Source organism: Camellia sinensis, chromosome 9 (genome assembly GCF_055761805.1).
Source record: "Camellia sinensis isolate YWXY chromosome 9, ASM5576180v1, whole genome shotgun sequence".
In the NCBI taxonomy this organism is placed as follows: domain Eukaryota; kingdom Viridiplantae; phylum Streptophyta; class Magnoliopsida; order Ericales; family Theaceae; genus Camellia; species Camellia sinensis.
The window spans coordinates 74,318,087-74,329,685 of NC_138969.1; the positions used below are offsets into that span (position 1 = coordinate 74,318,087).

At 37.1% G+C, this 11,599-nt stretch overlaps 1 long non-coding RNA gene and 1 pseudogene across 1 annotated transcript; both read right to left on the reverse strand.

Moving 5' to 3' along the window:
* Positions 1–578: 578 nt before the first annotated feature.
* LOC114279470 (uncharacterized) lies at positions 579–8,332 on the reverse strand. Its single transcript, XR_014339974.1, has 3 exons — positions 8,194–8,332; positions 5,324–5,484; positions 579–976 (listed from the first exon to the last, which is right to left on the reverse strand). It is a non-coding gene; the product is annotated as an uncharacterized LOC114279470 (long non-coding RNA).
* A 535-nt stretch (positions 8,333–8,867) lies between these two features.
* LOC145798988 (protein CLMP1-like) lies at positions 8,868–10,443 on the reverse strand (annotated as a pseudogene).
* Between the last annotated feature and the right edge of the window lie 1,156 nt (positions 10,444–11,599).

Consider the following 11,599-nt stretch of genomic DNA (forward strand, 5'->3'; position numbering starts at 1 on the left):
TTCAACTAAATTTAACATGACATTTTCAGTGATTGATATTTTTGTTCACCAAAACCTAAACTGTTTAGCTACTAAAACTTTAGTTGCCTAAGGTCTAACATTTTTTGTTTGGCTACTAATATTTTAGTCGCTTAAAGCACTTTTCAGCGACTAATATTTTTGTCGCTAAAGCTTAAATTGCTTAGCTACTAGCACTTTCGTCGCCTAAGGTTCAATATTTTCTGTTTTGGCTACTAATAGTTTGGTCGCCAAAAGTGTTTTTCCTTCCTTTTTTTTGGGGGGACTACTAAATTATTTGTCGCCTAAAGTCTTGTTTGTTATGGCTACTAAATATTTAGTCGCCAAAAGATTTGTTTTATTTAATTCTTTTTTTAGCTGCTAACTATTTAGTTGGCAAAAATATTGACTTTATTTTTTGCTACCAATTTTTTAGTTGCCAAAACATCATTATATATATATATTTTTAATTTGTCCACACCCACAACCTGTATATATTCCATGCAATCTATACGATATATACAAACTGGTTTATACGTGTATTATCACCCATTCAACAATCTACATCCATTTCACTTCCAACCATCTAAAAATTAATACCTTCAAATGTCAATAATTCCATACAAATCAAATACATTAATTCCAATTTAAAATAATAATTCCATACATAACATAAATGATCATAGGAAAATTTCATCCTCCGTATACAAAAATATATTTACTACTATGCCAAATGACTGTTTGGCATGGTACAAAATACCATGGTAATATGTACCACGACAAAAGCTAATCAATAGATCACGACATCAATTATCTGCTCAAAGGCAAAAATATTATGTACCCCGCCAAAAGTATTCTGTACAATTAATACAAACCTACACAAAAAGCAGAGGACGACAAAAATGCAAGAGTTTTCAAAAGTGTAAATTGTCATCCGTCCACAAAAATGGAATATCCACAACACCATGCCAAAAGCCATCTACAAAAAAAATAAATAAATAGACCAATTAGTTCCATATATAACATTTGAGCATAATGTCACACCCCTTGTAACTATAATAGAACTTTATCTTAACATTCGTAATTTGATATCGGTTTAACAATATTCTGCCTCATTACTTTTCCTCTAGCAAGGCTAGAGTAGCTTCTGTTTTCTTCCATCGCCAAAACATCATTTGACGTTCACTGTTTGGCAGGGTTGATAACATTTTAGTCACTGAAATATGTACTTCCTTTTTTAGTACGAATTGTTGAGTTGCCAAAAAAATGGTCTTATGTTTTATCAAAAAATTGTAATTTCTCCACAACCTGTCTATATTCCGTGCAACCTGTAGTATGTATATAAACAAATCAATACATATTTTATCAATCATTCCACAATCCAAATTACTTCCATCCTCTAAAAATGAATAACTATAAATGTACATATTCCATACAAACGAACTATTTTTCAAACTAAAATTATACTTCTACACAAAATAGAGAAGCATACAAAAATCCAACTGTCCATATACAAAAAAATATATTTAGTACCATGTGAAATGTCCATTTGGCATGGTACAAATTACCATCGTAACCTGTACCACGACAAAAGGTGATCTATATGCCACACCAGTAACTATCAGTTGGATTGCAAAAGTTATCTAACAAAAGTTGGTTGTCACATCCACACGGTGGTTCGGGGGCCGATTCACATTTTCGCCCCCTTAACGCCCTTTTTCGGTTAAGTTTAAAGCGTTATCGGCTCTAACTCCCAACCTACACGTGCTAATTATATTTCGTCTATTGTCATAGGTCCTATTTGTCGTGAGGAAGCTGGTTGTGACATCTGTATGGTGGTTCGGGGGTTGTTTTGCATTTTTGCCCCCCTTAACGCCCTTTTTTGGTTAAGTTTAAGGCGTTTTCAGCTCTAACTCCCAACCTACATGTGCTAATGAAAGTCCGTCTGTTGTCACTGGTCCTATTTGTTGTAAGGAAGCTGGTTGTGACATCCGTATAGTGGTTCGGGGGCCGATTTGCATTTTCGCCCCTATGTGCCCTTTTCGATTAAGTTTAAGGCATTTTCGACTCTAACTCCCAACCTACACGTGCTAATTACATCCTTTCTATTGTCACAGGTCCTAATTTCCATGGGGAAGCTGGTTGTGACATCCGTACAGTGGTTCGGGGGCCGATTCGCATTTTTGCCTCCTTGACGCCTTTTTTCGGTTAAGTTTAAGGCATTTTCGGCTCTGACTCCCAACCTACACGTGCTAATGACAGTTCTTCTATTGTCACTGGTCCTATTTTTCGTGAGGAAGCTAGTTGTGATATCCATACGGTGGTTCGGGTGCCAATTCGCATTTTCACCCCCTTTGCGCCCTTTTTCTGTTAAGTTTAAGGTGTTTTCGTCTCTAACTCTCAACCTACACGTCCTAATTACATCCCGTATGTTGTCACAGGTCCTAATTTCCATGGGAAAGCTGGTAATGACATCCATACGGTGGTTCGGCAGCCGATTCGCATTTTTGCCCCCTTAACGCCCTGTTTCAGTTAAATTTAAAGTGTTTTCGACTCTAACTCCCAACCTACACATGCTAATTACATTCCATCTATTGTCATAGGTCCTAATTATCATGGGGAAGTTGGTTGTGACATCCATACGGTGGTTCAGGGGTCGATTCGCATTTTTGCCCCCTTTAACGCTTTTTTCAGTTAAGTTTAAAGCGTTTTCGGCTCTAACTCCCAACCTACACGTGCTAATTACATTTCGTCTATTGTCACTGGTCCTATTTTTCGTGAGGAAACTGGTTGTGACATCCGTATGGTGGTTCGAGGGCCGATTCGCATTTTCGCCCCCTTAACATTTTTCTGTTAAGTTTAAGGCGTTTTCGGCTCCAACTCCAAACCTGCACGTGCTAATTACAGTCCATTTGTTGTCACATGTCCTAATTTTTGTGAGGAAGCTGGTTGTGACATCCATACGGTGGTTTGGGGGCCGATTCACATTTTTTGCCCCCTTAACGCCATTTTTCAGTTAAGTTTGAGGCGTTTTCGGCTCTAACTCCCAACCTACATGTGCTAATTACATCCCGTATTTTGTCATAGGTCCTAATTTCCATGGAAAAGCTGTTTGTGACATCTGTACGGTGGTTTGATGTCCGATTCACATTTTCGCCCCCTTAACGCCCTTTTTCGGTTAAGTTTAAAGCGTTTTCGGCTCTAACTCCCAACCTACACGTGCTAATTAGATTTCGTCTATTGTCACAAGTCCTATTTGTCGTGAGGAAGCTAGTTGTGACATCCGTATAGTGGTTCGAAGCCGATTCGCATTTTCGCCCCTTTAACGTCCTTTTCCGGTTAAGTTTAAGGCGTTTTCGGCTCTAACTCCCAACCTACACGTGCTAATTACATCCCGTCTATTATCACATGTCCTAATTTCCATAGGGAAGTTGGTTATGACATCTGTACGGTGGTTTGGGGGCCGATTCGCATTTTCACCCCCTTAACGCCCTTTTTCGGTTAAGTTTAAGGCGTTTTCAGTTCTAACTCCCAACCTACATGTGCTAATTACATCCCGTCTATTGTCACAGGTCCTAATTGTCATGGGGAAGCTGGTTGTGACATCCGTACAGTGGTTCGGCAGCCGATTCACATTTTTGCCCCCTTAACGCCCTTTTTCAGTTAAGTTTTAAGCATTTTCGGCTCTAACTCCCAACTTACACGTGCTAATTACATCCTGTCTATTGTCACAGGTCCTAATTTCCATGGGGAAGCTGGTTATGACATCTGTATGATGGTTTAGGGGCCAATTCGCATTTTCACCCCCTTAACGCTTTTTTTGGTTAAGTTTAAAGTGTTTTCGACTTTAACTCCTATCCTACACGTGCTAATTACATTATGTCTGTTGTCACAGGTCCTATTTGTCATGAGGAAGCTGGTTGTGACATCCCTATGGTGGTTCAAAGGCTGTTTTACATTGTCGCCCCCTTAACGCCCTTTTTCGGTTAAGTTTAAGGCGTTTTCGGCTCTAACTCCCACCCTACACGTGCTAATTACATTCCGTCTATTGTCACAGGTCCTTTTTGTCATGGGAAAGCTAGTTGTGATATCCATACAGTGGTTCGGGGGCTGTTTTGCATTTTCGCATCCTTAAAGCCCTTGTTTGAATAAATTTTAATAAAGAAAGCTACATAGGTTTGTCTCTAGGTCTCCGATTCCTTTAATTTAACCTGATATCCAAGTACGTTACAAAATATTCCTATTTCTTAACATGTTTCATTTATTTTCTATAATAGAATAGTGTGCACAATATGCCATAAAACATTTTATTCATATTTTCTGTATAGTTTTACGATTAACTCGAATTGGTAAGTATGTTTGTAGGTGAATGTCTAATTACACATATTGGCTAAATATTTTATACTCATATCTATATCGAAGTATAATGTCTGACAAGGATACTCTATACATTTAGAAAAGGATAAATTTCACTGACCTCTCCTAAAGTTTACAGAAAATACAAGCATTAATTTTGGTGCATTTAGTAAGACTAAATGTACCGAAATTAATACAAATAGTGCAAAGATATAAAGAGAAATAAGGTAAAATAAACATTTCAATGTAAAAGAGTTGATAATATCATTTTTTCATAAATATGAATAAATTATTGATGAAAAGGGGTTTAAGTGTTATGTAAATTAAAATTTTTAGGGATCCCAATGTAATTATGCCAAACTTGTGGAGTTCACTGTATTTTTATTTTTATTTTCCAAATCTTGGGGGAGGTTAGTGAAATTTACCCTTAGGAAAGTATGTAACATAAAGATAATGAGATCCATATTAATAAATACATATGAAATCCATCGTCTTTGAGTTTAGAAGTAATAAATCAAAAATTGAGTAAGAAATAATACTCAACTAAATTATAGCATTTCACAAAACCATGGAAAATGGGATAACATCACCAAAAAGAGATTAAAACAATTTCGCAATAACAGTAAGTATCTACCCTCAAGTTTCATTGACAGAAATTTTTTTTCTCTTTGCTACCAAAAAGCATCCAAAGCATGACAACAAACTCAACTTGACCAAAAAATAACAATAAGTCAAGGAACATAAACATTAAACATAGAACTTGACAAAAAAATACATTGACGAAACATGATTTTTTAGAAGTGAGACCGTCAACTAATTTTGTAGAAATGATGTGCATTCATGTGTTTCTAGGTCCGGTTCTGTGTTTGGTTTACATATTCCTAAACTTACTGAAAAACTATTAACAAAAGTATATAAAATGAGGAAGGGCACGAGAACAACTACTCTTGGGGAACTAAGCTAATCTCACCTTTATTGAGCGAGTCATAGAATCCTGTGGTTCTTTTCTTCATGTCTCACTGTTTCTTCTTCTGCACGCTGGCAACAGACAGACCGATTATAATCCCCAAACAAATCTCCTTAATCACCCCTGGACCTTTCAAGGTGACCTGATGACCAGCCATTTTCACTCTAGTTGTAAAGAAGAAATCTCTTCAGTTTAGAGAAGGATCATGAAGGGCATATCATAAGTTAATTGTTAATTAACGTAACATGATAGTTGGTTCAATTTTCTCCCAAAAAAAAGAAGAAGATATAAGATCAACCAATTATCGGCCACCAAAGTACGACAACCTAGTACACGAAACTTTTTTCTAAAGCGAGTTTTAAGGAAGGCAAGATGTATGCAATCTTAGTCTCAATTTTCAAGACGTTGGCCACCAAATTATGGGATTGAATTTCTTTAAAAAAATCTTCAATCTTATTAGTGACATGAATGCTCTGGGTGTTTTCCCTCGCTCAACTATTCTTTATTTCTTTTTTTATTTTTATTTATTATTAGTTTTTTTCTGGTGCCCACAACTTTAGGCAAGGAATTTAACGCCCCATAGATCTTTTAACCTCTTTCAAACTTTATCTATTGATTAAACTCAATTTTCTTAATTTAACCATTATAATTGCAACTTGTTCTAGCACTGTTAGCATGTATGAGGCCAAAGAGAAACACATCGGTGTACAAGCTTAATCAAAATATAATAAAAAATACAAAAGTCCCCATTAGACCGAACCATCCACTCCGTGCTTTAGGCCCTCATATGTTGCTTCTTAATTCATTTTAATACATGATATTCCTACCCTCATCATCTCATGAAAAATTTAACACTAATTGGTTAAACTTTTTTAGTAATGCTTGGTGGCCCGATCTTTCATGGTCCGAATGGCTCGAATGTCTTGAAACGACACAAATTCGGACCACCAAGCATTTTTCAAACTTTTTACATGTGCTTCCTAGTTTTTATGAAGCACAAAAGTCCCCATTAGACCACAACACCCACTCAATGCTTTAGGCCCTCATATGTTGCTTCTTAATTCATTTTAATACATGATACTCCTACCCTCATCATCCCATGAAAAATTTAACACCAATTGGCTAAACTTTTTACGTGTGCTTCCTATTTTTTATGAATGCTAGAAAATAATAAACTAGGCTTTTCCTTTTTGGATTTTTAATTTTTGCAACGTGAAACTAAAGAAAACAATGATGGAATTGGTGTTCATGGAAATTTCTTAAGAGAAGTGTCCTGTAAGCAATCATGACTTGAAAAAATAGGAGCTTCACAACATACTATTGCATATCATAAAGTTAGACAAACCAAATTACAATGAACAAAGCCATGCCTTAGGAATTTACATAATATAAAGGGGAGATGAATGAAGCAATTATACAATACCTAATTGATTAGATGATCATCTTTTTCATTACTTATGGTGAATGTCATTGTAAGTTCGGCGTGAAGCCTCATATAGCATAACCCCCAAGTGTTAATACAAGTATAAGAGTGATGTAATGTTATAGTAGCAAGGTGCCATGCATGATGTGCGTGAAGTTTATTTATTTTTCTTTCTATCCAATCAAGTTTCACACTTCTCACTTTGCATTTGCAACAAAATAGAATGTTGAATTTAAAATTTAAAATAGTTACAAGCTAAAAACCTATTATATCGCTTGTAGAACGTAGAGATATTTATGAAAAAAAAATGGTGTTTTAGGAAAACTAAATATTGACATGGTTTAAAAAACAAGTAAGGGTGTTCTCTCTTTGGAATTTTATAGATATGGATTATAGATAGGTATATGGTGTCCAGGTTTAGGCTAATTTATTACTACTTTTCCTGAAAGACATTTTGAGTTGAGAATCTCTAATAAAATTGCAAATAGGGGCCTTCAAAGTTTCTAAAAGCATCATAATAGTTCTATTTTCCTTCTTTTTGTCAACAAAACTAGAGAACGAAGACAAACAAAAATACACACATACCCACATATATATATATATATATATATGACATCTGGCCCAAACAAACTTAATTACAAAGCATATAACTTAATTAAATGTTTCTTCAAGTAGATCCACTTAGCTGAACAAAAAGGACATGAATATAGGTTTGATATAGCTCAAGAGAACAATCAAACGAGAGAGATTGATATGAATAAAGCGAACAAGTCAAACCAATTCGAACCTAATTTCACTCCCAGACATCTATTTGATACTATTAGCACAACACAGCATAAAGAGAGAGCAGGTTTTATATTTCACAACATAATGTCACAGATTCATGGATCTGAAACAGAAATTAATGGAAAGCAAATGACACAATTCATAAGTACAGAACCGCACTACAGAGCTTGAAGCTAGGGATAGAATCATAGAAAAGCAAAATGAATGCCAAAGTTCTACATTTCAGTTCAAAGTTCATAATCCATCCGGGTTTCCCACATTCGCTTCAGTTTTCTCACCATCTTGATTGAAAGTGGACAATACATTCTGTACAAGTTCATTACTGTTACTAAATAATTTATAATTAGAATACCCCAGTCATGTCCCAAATTCTTGCTTCATCTAGCTTAAATTTGGGATTTCTATGTAAAAATCAACACAAACCCTATACCAAGTGTAGGAAATCAACACAACATTAACTCAAATTCAACACAAAATTAAACAACAAAAATCATATAAAACCCTAGGGAAAGTGTGAGAAATGGGAAAATAGAGGAAGGGAGAGAGAGAGACAGTGATTGAGATGCACAGAGAGGGAAAGAGAGCTCCATCGACAGATAGAGATAGAGACTAAGAGCGACAAAGAGGGAGAGAGACCGAGAGCGATAGAGCGAGAGAAACATACCTGTGATTAAGTGGCGTTGATGCTTTATAGGTGGCAGTGGCGATGCGCGACGGTCTCTCTCGTCGGTGGACAATGACGGTGGTGAGCGGGGTGAGGCTTGGTAGTGTCGAAAGAGAGCGAAATATTTTTGAGACATTGTATATCGTGTGTGTGTATGTATGTGTGTGTGTGTGAGTGAAAGACATATCGGGCGCCAAATTATATTGGTTTCCCTCTAAAAAAAATTTCAACTTTTAGCAACTATTTCACATTTTAGTCACCAAATAGTACTGAATGACGACAACCTGTTTTGCAGCCAAAAGATTACGTATTAGCGATTAATATATTGGTTGCCAAAAGTATCTTTTCGCTACTAATTTTATTTTTCATCAGCAAAAAGTAAATATACACCGACTAAATTGTTTAGTCACCAAAAAGTGTAAACAATGTCCATTATATTTGGCGACTAAACTATGTTTTTGTCAGCAAATTAGCTTGTTCTGCGACTAAACTTAGAATTAGTAGCGTAAAATATTAACTTTTGGCGACTAATTGTTTTTTAGTCACCTATAAATATATGTTTCACAACTAAAATTTTTTTTAGTCGCCAGAAAACAATGTATGTCGACCAAATTAAAATGGTAGCCAAAATTTGAACCTTTGGCGACTAAAAAAAAATTTAGTCGCCAAAAGAACTATTTTTGGGTACTAAAATTGTTTTGGTTGCCCATTTTGGTTGCCAAATGTGTAAATTCTTGTAGTGCAAGCTTGTGCAGGTCAATATGCGCATTTGGGTCAATACCAACATGGGTCCGGAATAATTGAGCAAATTCAAATAACCAATCATCCATCTTCACTTCTTTGCACTCAGGATCTTCTGAAGCTCTAGTTTTTTTCCTTTGGATTTGGAGCTTCCTTTTCTGGATTATCAATCTCAACATCCACAATTTCAACAACAGACTCACCCAGAGAAGATTGTGAGCCAATCTCATCTCTTTTGAATCCCTCACTCTTAAGAGGTCTGTCATTCTCCTCTTCCAATATACGCGTTCTTGCTCAAAACTCACCTTAACAATATGCAACCACAACATTCCAATTGAGTCAATCTTGTTTGTTTCAGGGTCGTTTGGAATGAGGCTATCAACACATGACTCTGCCAATCTGAGTTCACTGGAACACATTATAGTCACCCAATCACCATCATTATCCTTATATTTAATTTAATAAAAAACTGACTTTGAAGATGGAAAGCGTTTTCACAATCTCCCTCAACACTTTAAAATTGTAAGTCACAGGCATTTGAGCAAGCCTTATGTCATGATCATAAATAAGCTTCAATGGCCTAATTGCAGTCTCTGAAGTCTAACCACTAGTAAGCAATGATACCGACAAAGATGTATGCTCTTTTTGGTTATCCTTAATGGCATTCAATTTGATAGAACCATTTGAGGCTTCAAAACAATCTTTTGCAATTGGGTTTTGATTTCAGGACCATTTTTAGTAGGTGGAACTAATTGGGGCTTATTCGGCTTATTGTTAGGCAATACAACTGTAGAGGGTCAGAAGTTAAGGTCAAAATTAGGTATGGACCTAAGTGTGGAGGTCGCCCATGTTAGGCGACCAATAATGATTAAAGGAGCATGGGCCAAAGCCCAAGGGAAGTGGGTCCGCAGTGGGCCGGAGCAGGTTGAACCCGCCAAGAGTCTGAATAAACTCTATGAAGAAAAATGTCTAAGTCAAGTTACGGAAGCAACACTTGCAACGGCCAAGTTGCTGAGACACTTTGTCTTAGCGTCGCCATTCCTAGAATTGTCAGCGTCGCCAATTGAAATTGCTAAAGGAAAGAGAAAACTGGAGTAACTAAGTTGTAAAGGCAACACTTCCAGTGGTCGAGTTATTAAGGTACTTTGTTGGCGCCACCATTTGAACTTGCCATAGGAAACAACTGCCGTCGTAACTAACTTGCGGAGGGAAGACTCCACCAAGGTGATAGCAGCCTTTGAGACAAACTTCCCCTCCACAAATAGAGGCTAATGCTTAGGGCTAATAGCAAGCCTCAAGGCATTACTAGCCTAGGGTTAATAGAAGGCCCCTAAAGTCATCATTAACTCGGTGCTGATAGCAAGCCCCGAAGCTCACTAACTTGGCGCTGATAGTAGGCTCCAAAGCTTACTGGTTGGACCTAATGGCAAGCCCAGAAATACCAATATACCGCAGTAACCCCGCGAAAATTGGAGCAGGGCAACCCGAGAGTAAGGGACTCCTTTCCATTTAATTAGGTCATGGACCTGCCTTGGTTGCATAGGAAGGACCAATGAAGCCCCCTTAGGCTTGGTACTAAGGCATAACATGGCTAATAGCAGGTTTGGCTGTGGCCTTCGCCGTAGGAAGTTGGGGAGTTTGTGGTTAGGTGGCTAAGAGTGGAGGCTTCGCTAAGGTAAACACAAAACATGGCTGATAACAGGCTATGAAGTGCTGAGAATGCATGTCTTGGCTAAACTGAACTGAGAAGGCAAGTGCAATGACGAACCTTACCGCCACAAGTGCACTTGCTGAGGTTCAAGCTGAGAAGCCAAGTTCCAGCGGCGTCGTAAGTGCGCTTGCTGAGGCATCTGTGCCAAACAGATAGTACATACAGAGGGACACGTGGCATCTTCAACCTGGTTATCCAAGGCAAAATATTCCATGTGATTCTTAGGGACACATGTCTTCACTTTATTTGGCCGCTTGGTATCCTATTAGTGCCAAGGCAAAGACTATAAATAGGACCGAAGAGGTTAATCGTTGGTCTTTTGCTTCTGACATTTCTGGGTTGAAAAAGTTATAGTCAATGAAAAAGTACGAGAGAGAGAGAGAGAGAGAGAGAGAGAGAGAGAGAGATTAATTTGGTGGTTTGGTTTGGTTTTGTTGGGATAGGAAAGGGTGAGAAGAGATCTGGATAGGAGTGTGGTGTGGGTGTGAGAGTTGGGTGTCTTGGGCTTTCGTTGTCGTCGTCATCGAATCGAGTACGCTTTTGATCCGTTTAACCAGTTGGGTGCGCCAAGTCAGCAGAGGGAAAAATTAATTCTCAACCAATAGTTCTACGTGGCCATGAGATCTTCCCTTTCACTTTCTTTTTTTTTCCTCTTTTTGATTCTCCACTACCTCCACCTCCTCCACCAAAGTGGACGACTCTTCTTTTCTGACTCAACATTTTTATTTTTATTTTTTTAATTAGCTCCTTAATTTTACCTCTAAAAAAAAATAAATTTAAAATTTTAAATCAGTTGCGTTAGAGATCCTAAATAATTGATCAAATTTTCTATTAAATTTCTTACATTGGTGTGATACCTACACATATATGAATTTGTGTGAATCCCACAGCCATAAAAAAAAGATTTAGTAAAAAATTTGATAAATTATTTAAGATTCTTATAATTTTTCTTTT